General features: G+C 39.4%; 1 protein-coding gene across 7 annotated transcripts in view; it reads left to right on the top strand.

Moving 5' to 3' along the window:
- Positions 1 to 21,771, top strand: part of COL19A1 (collagen type XIX alpha 1 chain) — a 364,360-nt gene that overhangs the window by 24,171 nt on the left and 318,418 nt on the right. The gene's annotated exons all lie outside the window — the stretch shown is intronic.

Below are 21,771 nucleotides of genomic sequence, written 5' to 3'. Positions count from 1 at the left end.
CCCCAGGCTCTGAAGCAGAGGCATGCTTGGCATGTGGGAAAAATAGCCAGAAAAACTAGGAGACTGGAGTCAAGTGAATGAGGGGGAGGAGGTATGAGGGTACATGCTCCCGAGAAATGCATCTGTGCTTTGTGTGTTGTCCAAATCAGTTTTCTAAGCCTGCAAGGTCAAAGGCTAGACCTTGGACTCTGATAAATTCACCAAAGCCATAAATCCTGTCCTGTGAGACCTCTTGGAAGATGATCAACCTTTACCTTGTAGGACCCTTCCCAGATATCAGGCAGACAGATAGGTTTCTGAATGTATGCCCTTCAGTACCTCTTGGCAAGCCTTATTTCACAGTTAATTTAGTGTGTGTATGTGTGTGTGTGTGTGTGTGTGTGTGTGTGTGTGTGTGTATGTTTTTTGTTTTTTTTTTGTTTTTGTTTTTGAGACAGAGTCTTGTTCTGTTGCCAGGCTGGAGCACAGTGGCGCAATCTTGGCTCACTGCAACCTCTGCCTCCCAGGTTCAAACGATTCTTCTGCCTCAGCTTCCCAAGTAGCTGGGGCCACAGGCGTGTATCACAATGCCTGGCCAATTTTTTGTATTTTTAGTAGAGATGGTGTTTCACCATGTTGGCCAGGATGGTCTCGATCTCTAGACCTTGTGATCCACCCACCTCGGCCTCCCAAAGTGCTGAGATTACAGGCCTAAGCCACCGCGCCCAGCCACAGTTAATTGAATATTGTAATATTGCATTATTCAAAATGCATTGTTATTAAAGTACAGATGTATGGAGATAAGTGCATTTTAGTTAAAATATAAATTATATGTTGACCAGACAAATTATGTTTTCTTTCCCTGCGATCGGTAAACTGGTATATACTGTTAGTAATACTAAGAAGCCTCATTGAACTGCAAAGAGTATTAACAGAAAATGTTTACATTTATTTTGCATGATGACTATACTTTGATTTTCCCTTTTGTTTTTGTAGTGCACAAAGAATGACCTCATCCCCTGGCTTTTCCTAAGGCCAGAAGCCACTGTGTCCAGAGAGCAACTAGTCCATTTTTAGTCTGAGTATGAAACGTATACACAGATCTTTTAGGTATGAAATCAGTTGAAAAAACAAAATATTAAAAGAATGGATTTTAGTGGTCTGAGCTTCTTAGCCATTTGAGAAGAGAAAAACAGAATTCAACATGCTTTCAGGGAATAAGAAAAAAAGCGAAAAGGAAGGGTTTCAACACGCCTTTGGTGAATTTATATGAATGATTATAGAAAGAATATACGAATGGGTATAGAAAGTATCAGACGAATGGGAGGAAAAATATTTAACAAAAGATGTGATCTGATCTTAAGATAAGAATGCCTAGCAATATAATAGGAGGTCAAACCAGTAGGATAAAACAGAGAGATTAAGGGGAAAAGTGATTGTGTGTGTGTGTGTGTGTGTGTGTGTGTGTGTGTTTAAGCACATGTTTAAAACTGTGCGTGGGAGCATAATGCACTTCTACTAAAGAATGAAGAGAATTTCTGGCCAGGCGCGGCAGCTCACGCCTGTAATCCCAGCACTTTGGGAGGCCCAGGTGGGTGGATCAGGAGGCCAGGAGTTGGAGACCAGCCTGGCAAATATGGTGAAACCCTGTCTCTACTAAAAATACAAAAAATAACTGGGCATGGTGGCACATGCCTGTTGTCCCAGCTACTCAGGAGGCTGAGGCAGAAGAATCGTTTGAACCCAGGAGGCAGAGGTTGCAGTGAGCCAATTTCATGCCACTGCACTCCAGCCTGGGCGACAGAGTGAGACTCCATCACAAAAAAAAAAAAAAAAAAAAAAGAATTTCTTCAGTATGCTATTCTTTTTTTTTTTTTTTTTGAGGCGGAGTTTCGCTCTTGTTACCCAGGCTGGAGTGCAATGGCGCGATCTCGGCTCACCGCAACCTCCGCCTCCTGGGTTCAGGCAATTCTGCTTCAGCCTCCTGAGTAGCTGGGATTACAGGCATGCGCCACCATGCCCAGCTAATTTTTTTGTATTTTAAGTAGAGACGGGGTTTCACCATGTTGACCAGGATGATCTCGATTATCTTGACCTTGTGATCCACCTGCCTTGGTCTCCCAAAGTGCTGGGATTACAGGTGTGAGCCACTGCGCCTGGCCTTTCAGTATGCTATTCTTAAGAAGCAATATTCAATACGGGGGGGGGGGAAATATTGGTTATGGGAAATTTGTGTTTGGTTTCTACTCTACCATTGAGTGGCAGGCTTTGTGATCTTAACTCCTCTTGGATGACGTTCTTAGGGGTAAGCATCTTTTTTAAAGTATATATTTTCTTTGTAGGTAATCAAAATAAAATCATGTTATACCCAAGTACGATCTAGCTGCCTTGCTTTGGCTCTTTTTTCTTTTTCTTTTTCTTTTCTTTTCTTTTCTTTTTTTTTTTTTTTTGAGATGGAGTCTTGCTCTGTTGGCCAAGCTAGAGTGCAGTGGCATGATCTCAGCTCACTGCAACCTCTGCCTCCTGGGTTCAAGCAATTCTCCTGCCTCAGCCTCCTGAGTATGTGGGACTACAGGCATGCACCACCACACCTGACTAATTTTTTTTATATTTTCAGTAGAGAGGGAGTTTCACTATGTTGGTCAAGCTGGTCTTGAACTCCTGACCTCAAATCATCGGCCTGCCTTGGCCTCACAAAGTCCTGGAATTATAGGCATGAGCCACTGTGCTCAGCCCCTTTGGCTCCTTTGAGTACCCACAATGAACTCTGTAAATTGCCCAGGTCTTTCAAGCCAAATAAGGAGGAAAGTGAGGCTGATAGTCATTAACATGTTAGTGTGAATTTTTTTAATATTATACATTAAGTTCTGGGGTACATGTGCAGAATGTGCAGGCTCTACATTAGGTATTTCTCCTAATGCTATCCCTCCCCTAACCCCATGACCCTCGACAGTCCACCCGGTGTGTGATGTTCAACTCCCACTGATGAGTAAGAACATGCAGTGTTTAGTTTCCTGTTCTTGTGTTAGTTTGCTGAGAATGATGGTTTCCAGCTTCTTCCATGTCCCTGCAAAGGACATGAACTCATCCTTTTTTATGGCTGCATAATATTCCATGGTGTATATGTGCCACATTTTCTTTATCCAATCTATCATTGATGGACATCCAGGTTGGTTCCAAGTCTTAGCTATTGTGAACAGTGCTGCAGTAAACATGTGTGCATGTGTCTTTTTATTAGAATGATTTATAATCCTTTGGGTATATACTCAGCAATGGATTGCTGGGTCAAATGGTATTTCTAGTTCTAGATCCTTGAGGAATCACTACACTGTCTTCCACAATGATTGAACTAATTTACACTCCCACCAGCAATGTAAAAGCATTCCTGTTTCTCCACATCCTCTCTAGCATCCGTTGTCTCCTAACTTTTTAATGATTGCCATTCTAACTAGTATGAGATAGTATCTCAATGTGGTTTTGATTTGCATTTCTCTAATGACCAGTGATGATGAGCATTTTTCATATATTTGTTGGCTGCATAAATGTCTCCTTTAGAGAAGTGTCTGTTCATATCCTTCACCATTGTTTTTTTCTTATAAATTTGTTTAAGTTCTTTGTAGATTCTATATTTTAGCCCTTTGTCAGGTGGGTAGATTGCAAAAATTTTCTCCCATTCTATAGGTTGCCTGTTCACTCTAATGATAATTTCTTTTGCTGTGCAGAAACTCTTTAGTTTAATTAGATCCCATTTGTCAATTTTGGCTTTGTTGCCATTGGTTTTGGTGTTTTAGTCATGAAGTCTTTGCCCATGCCTATGTCCTGAATGGTATATAGGAATGCTTGTGATTTTTGCACATTGATTTTGTATCCTGAGACTTTGCTGAGGTTGCTTATCAGCTTAAGGAGATTTTGGGCTGAGATGATGCAGTCTTCTAAATATACAATCATGTTGTCTGGAAATACAGACAATTTGACTTCCTCTTTTCCTAATTGAATACCTTTTATTTATTTTTCTTGCCCGATTGCCCTGGCCAGAATTTCCAATACTATGTTGAACAGGAATGGTGAGAAAGGGCATCCTTGTCTTGTGCTGGTTTTCAAAGGGAATGCTTCCAGTTATTGCCTATTCAGTATGATATTGGCTGTGGGTTTGTCATTATTAATAGCTCTTATTATTTTCAGATATGTTCCATGAATACCTAGTTTATTGAGAGTTTTTAGCATAAAGAGTTGTTGAATTTTGTCAAGGGCCTTCTCTGCATCTATTGAGATAATCATGTGGTTTTTGTTTTTGGTTCCGTTTATGTGATGAATTACATTTATTGATCTGTGTATGTTGAACCAGCCTTGCATCCCAGGATGAAGCTGACTTGATCATGATGGATATGCTTTTTGGTGTACCACTGGATTCAGTTTGCCAGCATTTTATTAAGGATTTTCACATCGATGTTCATCAAGGATATTGGCTTGAAATTTTCTTTTTTAGTTGTGTCTCTGCCAGGTTTTGGTATCAGGATCATGCTAGCCTCATAAAACGAGTTTAGGAAGATTCCCCCTTTTTATTGTTTGGAATAGTTTCAGAAGGAATGGTACGAGCTCCTGTTTGTACTTCTGGTAGAATTCGGCTATGAACTTGTCTGGTCTTGGACTTTTTTTGGTTGGTAGGTGATTAATTACTGCCTCATTTTCAGACCTTGTTAATTGATCTATTTAGGGATTGGACTTCTTCCTGGTTTAGTATTGAGAGGCTGTAAGTGTCCAGGAATTTATCCATTTCTTGTAGATTTTTCTGATTTATTTGCATAGAGGTGTTTATAGTATTCTCTGCTGGTAGTATTCTCAGCATTTGCTTGTCTGTAAAGGATTTTATTTCTCCTTCACTTATGAAGTTTAGTTTGGCTGGATATGAAATTCTGTGTTGAAAATTCTTTTCTTTAAGGATGTTGAATATTGGCCCCCAGTCTCTTCTGGCTTGTAGGGTTTCTGCCCAGAGATCCACTGTGAGTCTGATAGGCTTCTCTTTGTGGGTAACTTGACCTTTCTCTCTGGCTGCCTTTAGCATTTTTTCTTTCATTTCAACCCTTGTTAATCTGATGATTATGTGTCTTGGGGTTGCTCTTCTTGAAGAGCATCTTTGTAATGTTCTCTGTATTTCCTGAATTTGAATGTTGGCCTGCCTTGGTAGGTTGGCGAAGTTCTGGATAATATCCTGAAGAGTGTTTTCCAACTTTGTTTTATTCTCCCCATCGCTTTCAGGTACAACGATCTAATGTAGATTTGGTCTTTTCACATAATCACATATTTCTTGGGGGCTCTGTTCATTTCTTTTCATTATTTTATTGAGTTGATCTTCAATCTCTGATATCCTTTCTTCTGCATGATTGATTCAGCCAATGAAACTTGTGTATGCTTCATGAAGTTCTTGTGCTGTGTTTTTTAGCTCCATCAGGTCATTTATGTTCTTCTCTAAACTGGTTATTCTAGTTAGCATTTTGTCTACCTTTTTTCAAGGTTCTTAGCTTCCTTACCTTGAATTAGAAGATGCTCATTTATCTCAGAGAAGTTTGTTATTCCCTATCTTCTGAAGCCTACTTCTGTCAGTTTGTCAAACTCGTTCTTTGTCCAGTTTTGTTCCCTGGTTGGCAAGCAGTTGTGATCCCTTGGAGGAGAAGAGGCATTCTGGTTTTTGGAATTTTCAGCCTTCTTGTGCTGATTTCTTCCCATCTTTGTGGATTTTCTACCTTTGGTCTTTGAAGTTGGTGACCTTTGGATAGGGTCTCTGAGTGTACATCCTTTCTGTTGATGTTGAAACTATTTCTTTCCGTTTGTTAGTTTTACTTCTAACAGGCCTCTCTGCTGCAGGTCTGCTGGAGTTTGCTGGAGGTCTGCTCCAGATCCTGTTTGCCTGGGAATTACCAGCAGGGGCTGTAGCACAGCAAAGATTGTTGCCTATTCCTTCCTCTGGTAGCTTCATCCCAGAAGGGTACCCGCCAGATGCCAGCCAGAGCTTTCCTGTATGAGGTATCTATTGGCCCCCTCTGGGAAGTATCTCTTAGTCACAATACTCAGGGTGCCTGTAACTGCCCCTTTTCCTAGGTACTCTGTCTCAGGAATGTGGGGACTTTATTTATAAGTCCCTGATGGGCTGCTGCCTTTTTCAGAGATGCCCTGCCCAGTGAGGAGGGAGTCTAGTGACACAGTCTGCCTGCAGAGATCTTGCTGAACTGCTGTGGTGTGGACTCTGCCCCGTTCATACTTCCCAGCAACTTTGTTTACATTGCGAGGTTGAAACTGTCTACTGGAGCCTCAGCAATGGCAGACGCCCTTTCCCTCACCAAGCTTGAATGTCTCAGGTTGAGCTCAGACTGTTGTGCTGGCTACAAGAACTTCAGACATCTTAGTATGAATTTGTTAAAACCATTTGCATTTGCTTTTGAAAAAGATCTGTTAAGATTCTCTAAGCAGTGTATCTTTTTAAAAAATTATAAACATTTAAAAAAATTTTATTGTGTATATATGAGGTCTACAGCATATTATGGGATAGATATAACTAACTACTGTAGTGAACAGAATAACAAATCTATCATATCACATACTTATTTTTTTAACAAGTGGCTAAATCTTATTTAACAAAAATCTCAAATACAATTTTATTGTATTTTGTTAGTTCTTACGTTGTACTTTCCATCTCTAGATACAGTCATCCTACATACCTGCTATTTTGTATCCTTTGAAGTGCATATCTCTATTTCCTACTCCCTCCCACCAGTAATGAATGCTGTTTTATTCTCTATCTCTGTGTATTTAAGCTTTTTTTATTTTTTTTTGAGACCGAGTCTCGCTCTGTTGACCGAGCTGGAGTACAGTGAAGCAATCTCAGCTCACTGCAACCTTCACATTCTGAGTTCAAGCAATTCTCCTGCCTCAGCCTCTTGAGTAGCTGGGACTACAGGCAAACACCACCATGCCCAGCTAATTTTTGTATTTTTAGTAGAGATGGGGTTTCATCATGTTGGCCAGGATGGTCTTGACTTCCTGACCTCACAATCTGCCCACCTTGGCCTCCCAAAGTGCTGGGATTACAGGCATGAGCCACTGTGCCCAGTCATATTTAAGCTCTTTTTAAAAGTATCCCACATGTGAGATCACACAATTTTTTTCCTGTTTTCTGTTTATTTCACTTAGCATAATATCCTTAAGGTCTATCTATGCTGTGGCAAATGGAAGGATTTTATGTTTTTTAAGGCTGAATAATATTCCAGTGGATAAAATGTCTAAATATAATAACAAAACCCATAAAACTTCCAGAAGAGATCATAGGGGAATAGTTCCCCAACATTGACCTTGGCAATGATTTTATGGATATCACATTAAGATCTCAGGCTACAAAACTGGAAGTAAATAAATGGGACTAAATCAAACTAAAACACTTCTACACCACAAAGGAAGCAATCAACAAAATGAAAAGACAACCTACAGGCTGGGAAAAAATAATTGCAGACTACTTATCTCAGGCGTCCCCAAACTACAGCCCGCGGGCCGCATGCGGCCCCGAGACCATTTATCCAGCCTCCCACCTCACTTCAGGAAGGGGCACATCTTTCACTGGTGGTCAGTGAGAGGAGCCCAGTATGTGGCGGCCCTCCAACGGTCTGAGGGACAGTGAACTGGCCCCCTCTGTAAAAAGTTTGGGGACGCCTGACTTATCTGATAGTATCCAAAATTTATAAAGCATTTTTATAGCTCAATATAGGTAAAACAAATAATTTGATTTTTAAATGGACAAAGGATGAAAACATGTATTTCTACGAAAAAGAGATAAAAATGGCCAACAGGTATATGAAAAAGTGCTCAACATTACTAATCATAAGAGAAACGAAAATTAAACCACTATGAGACATTACCTCATAACTGTAAGGATGGCTATTACCAAAAAGACAAGAGATAACACAAGCATGGTAAGGATATAAAGAGAACTCTAGCACACTGTAGGTGGTAATGTAGATTGGTATAGCCATTATGGAAAACAGTATAGAGGTTCTGAAGAAATTAAAAATAGAACTACCATATGATCCAGCAACCCCTCTTTTGGGTCTATGTCCAAAAAAGATGAAATCCCAACCTTGTAAAGATATATCTGCACTTCCATGTTCACTGCAGCATTATTCACAATAGCTAAGACATGGAAACAACCTAAATGTTCATGGATGGATGAATGGACAAAGCAGTGCTTTTTTATTTTATTTTTTTTTTTTTGAGGTGAAATTTTAGCCCTTACTTTTGCAATAGTCCAAAGTCTTTGAAATGACTCAGTTCTTTGCCTCTGTCTACCTGACATGAGATTTGGATATTTGGGTCTTTTCTGTAGTTCTTCAAGGTACATGTACATTTGCTCAAAAGTGTGCTTTTATATCAAAGTATTTTAATACTTAAAGAAATGAACATCCCCACATTGTAATAGCTATTTCCACTGCCTTGCCATTTTTATATAGTGAATCCATAATGTGCATATATTCAGATTATTGTGGTTTAAATCTTACACCTAAATAATTAAGATTTAGGTATTTTTTAAGCTTTTCACTTCAAAACATGTGTGCTAAGGATGTGAAATGACATTTGATTTCCATAAGGACTTTTAGTAAAGAAAGACCTTCATAAATATTGCTAGAAATGTTGAATTCTATTAATTTCAAAGTGACAGTTTTATTACTTTGAAATCGTCATATATTTGCTAAGTCCGTAGAAGAATTTAAATAAGATATATACTGTTTCCAACTTGGCAGTAGGCCAACATACCTCCTTTCTTATTTCCAAAGTCTCATAAGGGAAAGTCCCTTTGTACTATCTTGGTACTCTTTTTGCTAATCACCTACTGGGTCTTCCATACATAGTTGTGAGCAATTTAATCTTATTTATTATGGTTATATAGTCATTATAAAAATATGATCAGAATGTAGGGTTTTTTTTGAGTTTTGCAAGAATCATTTTTAGCTTAAAATATTTTCTCACAGAGATGCTATTTTCCTCCTTTTGTTGAGACATCACACACACTAAAGTTGACAAATCTTAATGAACAGTGCAGTGAATTTCTACAGATATATTTATACTCCTGTGTAACTACTACCCAGACCTAAATATACACATTCAAAACCCCAGAAGTCTTCTGTGTACCTGTTCCTAGTTAACATTTTACCATGGTAGCAACTACACTGACATAGATTAGTTGTACAATCTTTAGACCTTCGTATAAAAGGAATTATACTGTATGTATTAATGTTGCAGGACTTTTCCTTAGTTCAGCTAAAGATGAAGTTCTTTGTTCCATGGCCATGAAAATTCAGGCTCACAGACAATTTATTGGGTGAAAAGGAAGGAAAAGGGGAAACAGGGACTCTTGTTAGGCCAGAATCCCTGCTAGAGCACTTCCTACCAGGCCATTTGATTCCCAGGTTCTACACAGAAAGAGGAAGGGCCGGGCTTCTCCCTGCAGCAAAGAGTGTGAACTTCCCAAAGCTCCACCTCATTGGGCAGGCTGTTCGGAGTTTCTTCAGGGACCCCCTCCCACCTGGCTGTCTCATTCCTCCTCTAAAGAAGTACATTCTAATTGCTGTTAGATTAAGGATAAATAGGAAGACTGATTTTAACTGCTTCCTGCTGACAGGAGGTGCTGTTTTGGGGAAATGGCAGTCCCATTTCCCTCAGAGGCATATCTCCGTCCTTGCCATGAATGCCAAAACAGCTTTCATCCATGCAGCAGGGAGGGCCTAGAGAATAGGGATTATCCACTCTCACCTGTGCCTCTATCCCTTTGATTGTCAGTGCCTTGGAGTTCCCTAGACCTCACTTATGCCATGGATATTACATATAGTTTTTATCCATGAAACAGGAAGTTTGGGGTTGGCTTAATCGGCAGGAATCAGCCATGTTCACTTGCACTGTACCTTTTCACAATAGCTCCAGCAGAAGGGGCTGTTGTTAGAGGCTCTAAATTGCATGACCACATGGAGTTTAATGGCCTAAAGGCAAGAACAGACAAACCGGGTTATTAGAAAACATGTATCAAAATGAAACAAGGGGAGGGGTAAGGACAGATAAAAAATTCCAAGGCCTTTTACCAGTTTGCACAGGGAGAGGGAGGCCAAACACCCAACTAGCAAAAAATTTTTACCCTTTTGCTGGAATGTTGGGTTTCTAGGTTTCTTTCTCATGAGCCTAATCCTAAGGCAACTAGTTTAAAGTTTGGGAAATTAACTCTTTCCAGTTTGGAGGATGCATTGGAGGCGAGCGTCCCATAGTACTGAGACACAATTACCTATCAGTGAAGAGAGGACAGAAGAAGAAAGGAAAAAAAAAAACCAGGACACCTTTTAAAGGAGTCCCAGGAGTTCAGGATGCATTTGAAAAGGGCACAAAGGCTGTGAATGCCTACCCATCTAGAAAGAGGGGAGCAGGCATCTCTGACTCCTTTCTCTTTCTAGCAGATAGCTGGGGTATATGGGGGAGAGAGAGAACATCCTCTTTCCCTCTTTCATCCTTGCATCCCCGAGTCCCAGCCACCTTGGCAGGTGCTGCCATGAACGCCAGAGCAGCTTTCATCCATGAAGCAGGGAGGGCCTAGAGAATAGGAATTATCCACTCTCACCTGTGCCTCTATCCCCTTGATTGTCAGTGCCTTAGAGTGCCCTAGACCTCATTTATGCCATGGATATTACATGTAGTTTTTAATCCATTAAACAGGAAGTTTGGGGTTGGCTTAATCGGCAGGAATCAGCCATGTTCACTTGCGCTGTACCTTTTCACTTCCATTATTGTCTGCCTCTGGATCCCTCAGATCCAGTTTTCTATCCTAGGTGTTTGACTCAGAGCTTAGAATTGTGTCTGGGATAAAAATGTGTCTTGGGGGGGTTACACGGACTCAGAAGCAGAATGCTAATTTAAAACGGAAACTGAGTCCTCCTCCAGCAAGGGAGGGGAAAGGGTGTTTTGTGACACATCCGGATAACTGGTAGCTATAGTCATGCTTGCTAAGATTTGGGTGCATGGTGTTTGACTTTGGTTAGCTTTCTTGGTCTTTCTCTAAAAGGAAACTTCTGAGTGATGGCCATTCTATTTATTCCAATTGCCTGGCAGGATTTACAGGATAATTGGCTCAGAACTAGAATATTGATTCAGATTTCTACATTACCCATCCCTTTTGTTCTTTCTGAGCTGCAGCTGGAGATTATTGGTTGGTTCACAGGAACAACCAGGGTTAGCCTAAAATGTAAGCAAAAACTTAAAAACAGCTAGTGAGTTTAGAATTTAATGACAAATATATAAGTTTTGAAACATGATTTCTCTCTCTCCAGTTCTCATTTTTGTTAAAACACAAATCGTCATAGGACTGAATGGTTTCCAAAATAGACTTCAGTTTTTTACTTGGCCTGATTATTTGCAAAAAAGTATAGTAAGAATAATTATTTTTATATCAGTTTTTTTGAATTGGCTTTGATGGAATTTTGTTCTCCAAGGAATCTTAGATAAGACCTTGGATGGTCTTGGACCTTAGCCCAGCCATGGATTTATCCTGGAATACGTGTATGATGAGTGATCTTCTCCTCTTAAGGTCCTGTAACAAACTTGGAGATCCTAGACCTGTTAGAAAGTGATTTTTTTTTTTTTTTTTTGAGACGAAGTTTTTCTCCTGTTGCCCAGGCTGGAGTGCAATGGCATGATCTCAGCTCATGGCAACCTCCGCCTCCTGGGTTCAAGTGATTCTCCTGCCTCAGCCTCCTGAGTAGCTGGGATTGCAGGCATGTGCCACCATACCCAGCTAACTTTTATATTTTTAGTAAAGACAGTTTTCGCCATGTGGCCAGGCTATTCTCAAACTCCTGACATCAGGTGATCCACCCACCTCAGCCTCCCAAAGTACTGGGATAAAAGGCATCAGTCACTGTGCTCAGCCAGAAAGTGACTAACTGACCACAGGTCAGGAACCCTGTACATGGACTGCGGAGACAAGAGTATGAAGCCCCTGGGCTTTCATCATCCATGAAGTTGAGATTGACTCTTTAAAGGAAAGCATACCCTTCCAGTCAAAGGCTTGGTAAAATAACCACTTTCTCCAATTGTGTCCTGCCCCCAAAGAAAAATGCACTCTTACTGTACTGATGCAAACAGCTATATTGCTGTAAGTTAAGAATACTCACAGAGAGTTTCCAAATTTTAGAGGAAACAGGTAGAGAGAAACAAACATGCTGTAAATTTTGTTCATAGGAGTATACCTTACTCAATTTTTAAAGGTAAATAGTTTGAAATAAGTTTGCTTGACTATGAAAACCCAAACAAGGATCAGCAATATTCCAACCAAAAGTCAAAAAGGTTGCTTCATCTTTCTGAGTTCAGTCCATTTAGTTAACTCTTATTTTGCTTGATACACATGAATGTTTCAGCTCTTCATGAGTTCTGTACTGTTTTCCTTTATTCCAATGTTACAATTTCCAAAGTTGCCAGAAGCCTATATATATATATTTTTTTTTTTATGAGAGGGAGTTTCGCTCTTGTTACCCAGGCTGGAGTGCAATGGCGCGATCTCGGCTCACCGCAACCTCTGCCTCCTGGGTTCAGGCAATTCTCCTGCCTCAGCCTCCTGAGTAGCTGGGATTACAGGCACGCGCTACCATGCCCAGCTAATTTTTTGTATTTTTGGTTTCACCATGTTGACCAGGATGGTCTCGATCTCTTGACCTCGTGATCCACCCGCCTCGGCCTCCCAAAGTGCTGGGATTACAGGCTTGAGCCACCGCGCCCAGCCGGTCAGAAGCCTATATTTCAGAACACCTGTTACAGTTCTATAGCTTATTATAAACTGTCTTTTGAAAAGGATTAAAACAGGACAATTTTCTGTGAATAGCAAAATGTCCAAGGTAGTTACTGTTAGAAACAGAACTGACAAAAAAGTTTGGTTATCTCCCTGGTTTACAGTAACTTAACACAGCAACTGAGGACTAAGCTCTGATTTTTAGCTTGCCCAGATACCTTTCTAAGGGCTCTGGAGTTTCAAGCCCTGCAAACCATAAATTCTCATCAGATGGGTTTTACTTAACCCTACTGTATATCATGATTTACTTTCCAATCTGATTCTGGCATAACAAGGGGAAAAAATCAAAATATTTTACCCCAAAGTGTATTTCCTTGCCATACCTGGAAATTGCCCTGCAAAGTCTCTTGCCTTCTGCTTTTTTCTTGATCTCGTTTAACATATACTTTTTGGGCTTCTCTTAGAAGTTCTTCTATAGGTATATCTTTCCAGTTTTCTATCTTTTGTAATTTCTTGTTAATATCTGGCCAAGTATTAGTTACAAAATGAAGCTTTAATATCCCTCATTTGAGGAGGGTCTTCTAATTCTAGACCTGCATATTTCCTCATTTGCTCTTTGAGTCTTTGTAGCAATTTTATAGGTCTTTTTATTATCTTTCTAATATTTTAACATTAGGCCTAGAGGACTATTAGGAGAAAACTATTGCTAGTTTTCTTACCTTACTTGGGGCATTTCTCATCTTGATAGTTTTGGGGTGAAGCTTAATTTCTCTTACTGGAAATTTCTTGCCTTTTGGGGTGAGGCTCAATTTCCCCTACTGGAAATTTTTCGCCTTCCCTCCTATAGGAGGTTTCTGTGAGGCTCAATCTCCCCTAATGGAGATTTTCTCACCTCTTTTTTACCTCCGAGACTCCCTGACCAAGGAATACTTCACCATCCCCCACAGCTTTTCTTGCCTTGGTATGTTCTGACCAAGGAATACTTTATCGCCCCCATGGCTTCTATTGCCTTGATATGTCCCGACAAAGGAATACTTCACCACCCCTGCGGCTTTTCTTACGTTGGTCCTGGCCACCAAGGAAATACTTTGTTGCTCTTGCGACATTTCTTATCTTGATCTGTGCGCAGAGTTACCTGGTTGCCCTGGTATGTGATGATCTTTTTTCCCCAAGTTGGTGGTCTGTTTTTTCCTGCATTGTTGAGAGTCTGGGTTTATTTATCACACTGGCTGGGTCCTGATTCCTTACTCCTGAGGCTGCTGCAATGAGGCAGCAGGGTGCGCCTCCTCACAGGAGAGGTCTAGACCCTCCCTAGTGGAGAATGGGAATTCTGGATGAACCCCCAATTCGTTAGAAAGAAACTTTCAGTCCCAAAAAAGAAATAGCACTTGAATATAAGTTTCCTCAGCAAGGCAATTTACTTGTATAGAAAGGTGTGTCTCACAGCTGGAGCAATGGCGAGAGCATACCTGAACAAGGGAGGGGAAGGGATTCTTATTCCTGATGCAGGTAGTCCCTACTGTTGTGTCATTCCCCTATTGGCTATTGTTGGACCACACAGTCTAAGCTAATTCTGATTGGCTATTTTAAACAGAGCAGAGGTATGAGCCAGAGTGGTGGAGTGAGCAGTTTTGGCAGGACAGAGAGTTACAGAACAGGTGACCGAAGGTGACTCAGGTCAGAACAGGTAACCAGGGGTAACTCTGGATGGAGTAGGTGAACAGGGGTGACTCAGGATGGAGCAGATGACTAGGATGAGTCAGGACTATAAATATGTGGGTTAGGAGGGGGATGCACAAGGGGGACATGTAGTTTTACTCTCCAGTAACCAGGAGAACAGATGTGAACTACTGAACTACTGATTAGAACTGGCGGGAAGGTTGGTTACTGAAACTAGGGGCAAGGAGACAAGAGAACAAGGAAGTTAAACTTTAAAATGGAGAACAAAGAACACAGAAACTGAACATACTGGCATACTGATTCTTTGAAGAGAAACTTGGAACTCACTATATTTAACAGTGCCCTAATGGAATAGGTTCCTTTTTCTGTTCTAACATATGAATTACTCTTATAACTGTCAAACTGTAAATGTTATTTATCTCACCTGTTTTATTTCCAAGGAAATCAATATCATGGTATTCTGAAGACCAGAGGTATGAATCACCCTTATTTAGCATCCCACCCCAGATCTGTTTCACTGCTAATGCTCTGCTGCCAAAACTATACAAGCTACCTTCCTCTAGGGACTACCATGGAAGAGGTGGGCACATAAGATTGTAAGGACTGGTTTTGAGGGATAAAATTAGGACAAGATTGAACCCTCCAAATCAAGAAGGGGGTGCAAAAAATGTCCAATTAGCTGGTAAAACAATTTTAGTTGCCTTCTAAACTATTATGTGTCACTTTTGCATATACCCCAACCACAAAAATTTTCTGCTTATTATGAAATTAAAGGAAAATATTTAGTAACAGGATAAAATACCTTGTAATAAAGCCTCTTTGGTATAATACTTCTAGTCATAAATTGTGAAGATAAATATATTTATACATACATATATATTTTTAATTATTTTTCAGAACAATGCTTATGTTTTGTATAGCTAATTGCTGTAAGTCTGTAACAGAAACCAAGCTTAAACAGTAGCTCAACACATAAAAGTTAAAAATAAGTCAGTCTTGTAACTTTGCCTTTCGGTTTTATTATTGGCCTTTTTTTTTTTTACTGAAAATAATAATTTTATAATAATAAATAATGAATGTCTGTCTGTATCCATACCTATATGGCTTAGAACAATTAATTGGCTATGTTTTTTGACTCCTAAGGCCCTCAGCTGTAGGAAGTCCTACAGGGGGGAAAAATGACACTGTAGAATTTTGACTTCTTCTGTGACAAAACCTTTTTGCTCCCAAATACCAGTATATGGTGCAATACAAAAGTGGTGGGAAAAATAGATTTGTCTGCTGTTAACAATTCTATAGCAATTTAAACACTAAGGACCAGGTGTTTCTTGCATGTAATTTGTAGCCTCCTCAGGATGCTACACCTATAAAGATAAATTGGCCATAAGAGAGATTAAATTTATTAAATTCTATTTAATGTTGGTTCCACAGTTTTCAAATAAGATTTATCATAGGGTTCATATAAACCTTAATAAGGAGGGTAAACACACTGTAAGTCTAATCAAAGAATAAGAATTATGTATGTGGGGGTTTTTCTGGCTGCTTGGGTTGTTTACGCCCCTCTGATTCTACCTATAACCTTAGATGCCCAAATCTTCACTATCTTTATTATATTTGTTACTATATTAACATTAGACATTTTCTTGTAAATGTTATGCCAGATACAGTAAAGGGAAAGGCACAATTAAAGATATGGATCATGATAGCTCAGAAAGCAGATCTGATCTAGGATTTTTTTGTTGTTGTTTAGACTGAACCCTAGCCCTGACTCCATGTCACCCCTTAAACAGTTGGCTATTACATCTGGACAACTATTATCCAACTATTCTCCCCCCATTATCCAAATTGCTAATATGTAAAACTATTACTATCAAACCAGACTACTCTAGGAATGAGAGTAGCTGTGGGACCTTGCCAAATGACCATATCAGACAACTCTAGGAATGAGCACCATGGGACCTGCTGCTTTTGGCCTGAATATGCATTCTGTGGAATGTTTTTTGGCCAAGAGTGGGGACTGAGGACTGAGCTCTGATTTTTTTTATCTTGCCCAAATTCCTTTCTAAGGAATCTGGGGAGGCATGCCCTACAAATCATAAATTCTTGTAACATGGGTTTTATTTAACCTGTATATTATGACTTACTTTCCAGTCTGACTCTGGCATAAGGGAAAAAGTCGAAATGTTTTACCCCAAAATATGTTTCTTTGCCATACCTTGAAATTGCCCTGCAAATCTCTTGTGGGAAAAAAAATCCACATTCTACAGAGAATCCCTTTTCCCCTTTGTTTTCCTTCCTTTCTTTCCAGATTCAGGATAATCAATAAGAGCCGGGTACCCTTTTAGGTCTGATATGAAACATTTTACAAACTACTCTTGCTCTGAAGTCTGCTATCTAAGAGATTCCTCTGCACAATAAAACTTGGTCTCCATAATCCTTTAACTTAACCTCAGCTTTCCTTTCCATTAATATCAGGTCTTCAGATAAACTCAACCAATTGTTAACCCAAAAATGTTTTAATTTACCTACAGCCTGGAAGCCTCCCCCAGCCCCCACTTTGAATTTTCCTGCCTTTCTGAACCAAACCAATGTATTTCTTAAATATATTTGATTGATGTCTCATGCCTCCCTAAAAATATATAAAACCAAGCTGTACCCCTACCACCTTGGGCACATGTTCTCAGGACCTCCTGAGGGCTGTGTCAAAGGCCATGGTCACTCATATTTGGCTCAGAATGAATCTCTGAAAATATTTTATGGAATTTGACTCTTCTCATTGACAGTAGTTTCAATTATGTGTTGTAACTCCTAGTATTTTTAAGATAAAACTTGGTAAGTTGCTTTAATTGTGTACTAACTGCAGCCAAGGTTTGCTTCTTAATTAAGGGTCTGTTTATTCCCTATGTCGCCAGTTGTAAAACCATCAAGTCAAATAGTTCTCAGAACCCAAAAAGCACTTCCTACCCTTAAAACACTTAGCAAATCTATCTTGCATCTGATCTGCAGTTTGCCAATAATCTTTAAGGCTGTTTTTATTTCTCAAAGATTAAAGTCATGTGAACAGAAAGGTACTACAGCTTTTATATTTCCTTTAAAAATTACTTGATCCAAGTGCTTGTCTTAACTTTACGACAAATTCATCAGAGCTCTTTCGACAGACATTGTACCCAGTAGTATACACACAGACACGCAGAAGAAAATCTAGTTGCTGGATGGGGCCCTTTAAGAGACAGGGCTGGGAAAACATACAGATACCAAACCAGGAAGAAACTTATTCCCTAAGGCAGGATTGCTAAACAAAGCTTTGCTAAGCAGTTACAGGCCATGCCACCAGGATGTAAAAACAATATGGAGGCTTGTAGTATAAACCATGCAGACATGCAAAGCACACCAGATTGGCCACAGCCCAAGATTAGTCCCACAAATCCTTTTTTACAATTAAGCTTTACAGAAAAAATAAACAGTGATTGTTAAGGAGAGGGTTCTGGCTTAGTAAAGGGGGAAAATATCTTTAAAGCTTAACTCCTGATGGGGTGGAGAAGGGGAAAGAGAAAAGTTTTTAAATACCTGGGGAAGAACTTCTTATTTTTATGCAACTAATTCCTCCACCAGGAAGAAAAGATTAAGCTTAATTACTGTCCAATAGAGTTAACCCCATTAGCCAGGGAAGGGGAAGGCTGTGGCAGCAGGGAGTGGGGATCAGCTGGACGCTGCTGCTTACCGCGTCCTGAAAAAGGAAGGAAAAGATCAGGTAAAGGTCCCGGACCCCAGAAAGCGAGAGGGGGTGATGATGTGGTTTCCTTTAAGCTCAGAGGTCCAAGGAAGAAAAGGCTTAGAAGCCACAGCAAGATGTTTTGTGTTCCCATTTCAGTCACCGCTTCTTGAGTCCCCACTTTGCACACCAAAAATGTTGCAAGACTTTTCCTTACTGCAGCTAAAGATGGTGTTCTTTGTCTGTCCCATGGCCATGAAAATTCAGGCTCACAGAAAATCTGAATGGTGAGTAAGGCAGGGTTTTATTGGGTGAAAAAGAAGGAAAGGGGGAAACAGGGGCTCTCTCTAGGCCAGAGTCCCTGCTAGAGCACTTCCTGCCAGATTGTTCAAATCCCAGTTTCCACCAGGAAGGGCCTGGTTCCTCTCCACTGCAAAGGGCGTGAACTTCCCAGTGCTCCATTTCAGTGGGCAGTCTTGTTGGAGTTTCTCCAGGGAACCCCTCTGACCTGGCTGTCTCATTAATAATTTTTTTTTGGTGAATAATATTTTTCGATTTAATAATATATCTGTGAGGTTTATCTAGTTGTTACATGTATCAATACTTTATTCTTTTTATTGCTATACAGTTTTTCATTGTATATGCCACAATTTAATTATCTTGCTCGTTCTTGTTGATAAACATTTGGGTTGTTTCTGGTTTTAGACTATTATGGAATATTCTTGTCTAAAAGGGCCATTTGCACTCATTTTTTTGCCCTCCTTTCTCTTGGTTCACTGAATTTTCAAGTCATACAGTTCATATATGTTTAGTTTTGGAAATACTGCCAAATAGTTTTCTAAAGTTTACTAATTTCCACTCCCACAAGCAATGTAGAAGAGTTTTTGTTGCTCCACATCCTCATCAACACTTGGTATCCTCAGTGCTTTAATTTTAGCTATTTAGTGGTATCTCACTGTGGTTTCACTTTACATTTCCCTGATAACTAATGATGTTGAGCACCTTTTTATATGTGGGTTGACTATTTGGATATTCTCCTTTGTGAAGTGTTTAAATCTTTTCACAAATTTTTACAATAAGACTTTCAATCTTTTTTGTTATTGATTTGTGAGAGTTCATTTTATATTCTGTTATACCTGAGCGAGTTGGAAGGAAAGCGCCACACTCTTAAGTTCCAATTGAGAGCCCTTTATTACCAGCAACCAGGAGACAGCAGCTAATGCTCAAAATTCTCTCAGCCCCAAAGAAGGGGCTTGATTCCTTTTTATACCTTGCTTAATATAGAGGAGGGGGAGTCTAGCTGAAGTGGAATTTACAGAAGCAGAACAAGCAAGTTAGGTAAGGAGGCTGGTAACCAGGAGGCAGGAGGTTCCCATGATTGTTAATTACTAAGGACGGGTACACAAGTGGTTCCCATGATTGCTGGTTACCAAGGGGGGTATTCAGTACTTGCCATACAATCAATCAAGGGGGGTATTCACAGTAGCAAGTGGGCTTGCCAAGCAGGATATGATTACAATGATTATATGCCTCTATAGTTCTAAGTACAGCATGACCCAGCACAGTAGCATGACCCAGGTATGCATTTAAGGGAGAAATGGTGGGAGGGGTGAGACAGAGGTTAAGATGGAGTGTCTGGCTGTCAGCAAGATGGCATCTGTCAGGCCAACACAGGGTAGGTTGGCACAATACTTTATTGTATATATGGACTGGAGGTACCTTCTAATTTATGACTTGGCTTTTTACTCTTTTAGTGTTGTTTGAGTAAAGATTTAAATTTTAGTGGAATTCAACTTAGCAATCTTTTCTTTTGTGATTAATGGTTTCTGTGTTCTTTTCAAGAAATCTTTACTATCCAAAGTTCATGAAGAATGTTTCCTTGTAGATGCTTTATTGTTTTACCTTTCACATTTATTTCTATGATTATCTTTAATTTTTATGCATGGTGTGAAGATTCAAGGTTCAGTGTTTGTCCATATGGATATTGTATTGACACAGCACCATTTAGTAAAATGACCATCCATTTTCCACTGAATTGAGTAACCTTTCTGTGGTAAATAAGGAGACCATATGTTTTGGGGTATGTTTTTGTTTTTCTGTATGTGTTCCAACACCACATTATGTTTTTTGTATCTGGTAGTTTAAGCTCTCTAGCTTATTCTTCTTTAATTTTAAGCTCTCTAGCTTGTCTTAATAGTAAACTAATCCACTTTTTTAGCTTTTCTTCTGTAGTGTCATATAAATTTGAGAATCAGCTTGTCATTTTCAGACACATACACACATGTCCCATACTGTTGGGATTTTAATTGGCATTGCTCTGAATCTAGAGATAAAACTGAGAACTGACATCTTAATAAATTTAAGTCATGCTTTCTAAGTATTTTGTTTATACCTTTAGTTATTTAGGTCTTTAATTTCTCTCAGCCATGTTTGGTAGGTTTTAGTGTTCAGATCGTAAATGAGGTGTTTGGGTTTATAAAAATGACTATGAATCTTAATAATTGGCAATGTTTATAAAATCTCAAATAATTTTACTATTATTTAGAGGCTGCAATTGAATTAAGATCTCTGAGATAGCAATTTCCGTATTAGCTAAGTAATATCTATAAGTATTCAGTATTATAATTTCACTTACTTTACAAATTGTGTTCAAAATGTTTTTTGCAGTATAGTTGCTCCTTACTTTTAAATTTGATTAAGTGGTAGGATTATTGAGAATCTAATTTATTTTCTGGTTAAATATATTAAGATGATACCCTGTTGCCACACCTGAGGTCTGTGATATATTTGTTAAATGAAGGGGGAACTGGTGAATCAGAAGTTTCAATTTGGTTTTAAGTAGTTTACCTCCTCTCTGTATCAAAAACTTCTCGCTGGGCGTGGTGGCTCACGCCTGTAATACCAGCACTTTGGGAGGCCAAGATGGGTGGATCATGAGGTCAGGAGTCCAAGACCAGCTTGACCAACATGGTGAAACTTCGTCTCTACTAAAAATACAAAAAAAACATAGCCAGGCTTGGTGGTATGCACCTGTAGTCTCAGCTACTCAGGAGGCTAAGGCAGGAGAATTGCTTGAACCTGGGAGGTGGAGGTTGCAGTGAGCCCATATCGTACCACTGCACTCCAGCCTGGTGACAGAGTAAGAATCCATCTCAAAAAACAAACCAAAAAACTTCCAAGTTATTAAACCCAAACATCAATTTTAGACATAGAGAATTAAAGTTGTGATTGCATGATGCCAAAATATTTAATGAATTTAGTTTAAATTTTTAAGCTAAGAGTCTTAACTGTCCAGTAGTACAGTTATATTGGCATAATTCAAAAATTGGCTGTAATTTTGTCTGAATTAACTAGTAAATTTGCAGAAGCTAACCTGATTCCGTTGAAACATATCCTAAGATGTTGAAAAATTGATGTTTGCATATTCATTACTGTATTAGTGTGTAGTAATATTAAACATGTACATTCACTGAGTTGAGACTATCTTTTATTTCTTTGAATATCACTAAGTGCCTTAGCACAAAAGTAAACTTTCTCAGTGATTTTATCTATTTTTAAAAATTATAGACCACTTTTATATGGTAGAGATCTTTGCTTC

This window comes from Saimiri boliviensis, chromosome 4 (assembly GCF_048565385.1).
Source record: "Saimiri boliviensis isolate mSaiBol1 chromosome 4, mSaiBol1.pri, whole genome shotgun sequence".
Lineage (NCBI taxonomy): Eukaryota > Metazoa > Chordata > Mammalia > Primates > Cebidae > Saimiri > Saimiri boliviensis.
The sequence above is the reverse complement of the archived record's forward strand: the minus strand, read 5'-3'. Positions and strand labels throughout refer to the sequence as shown.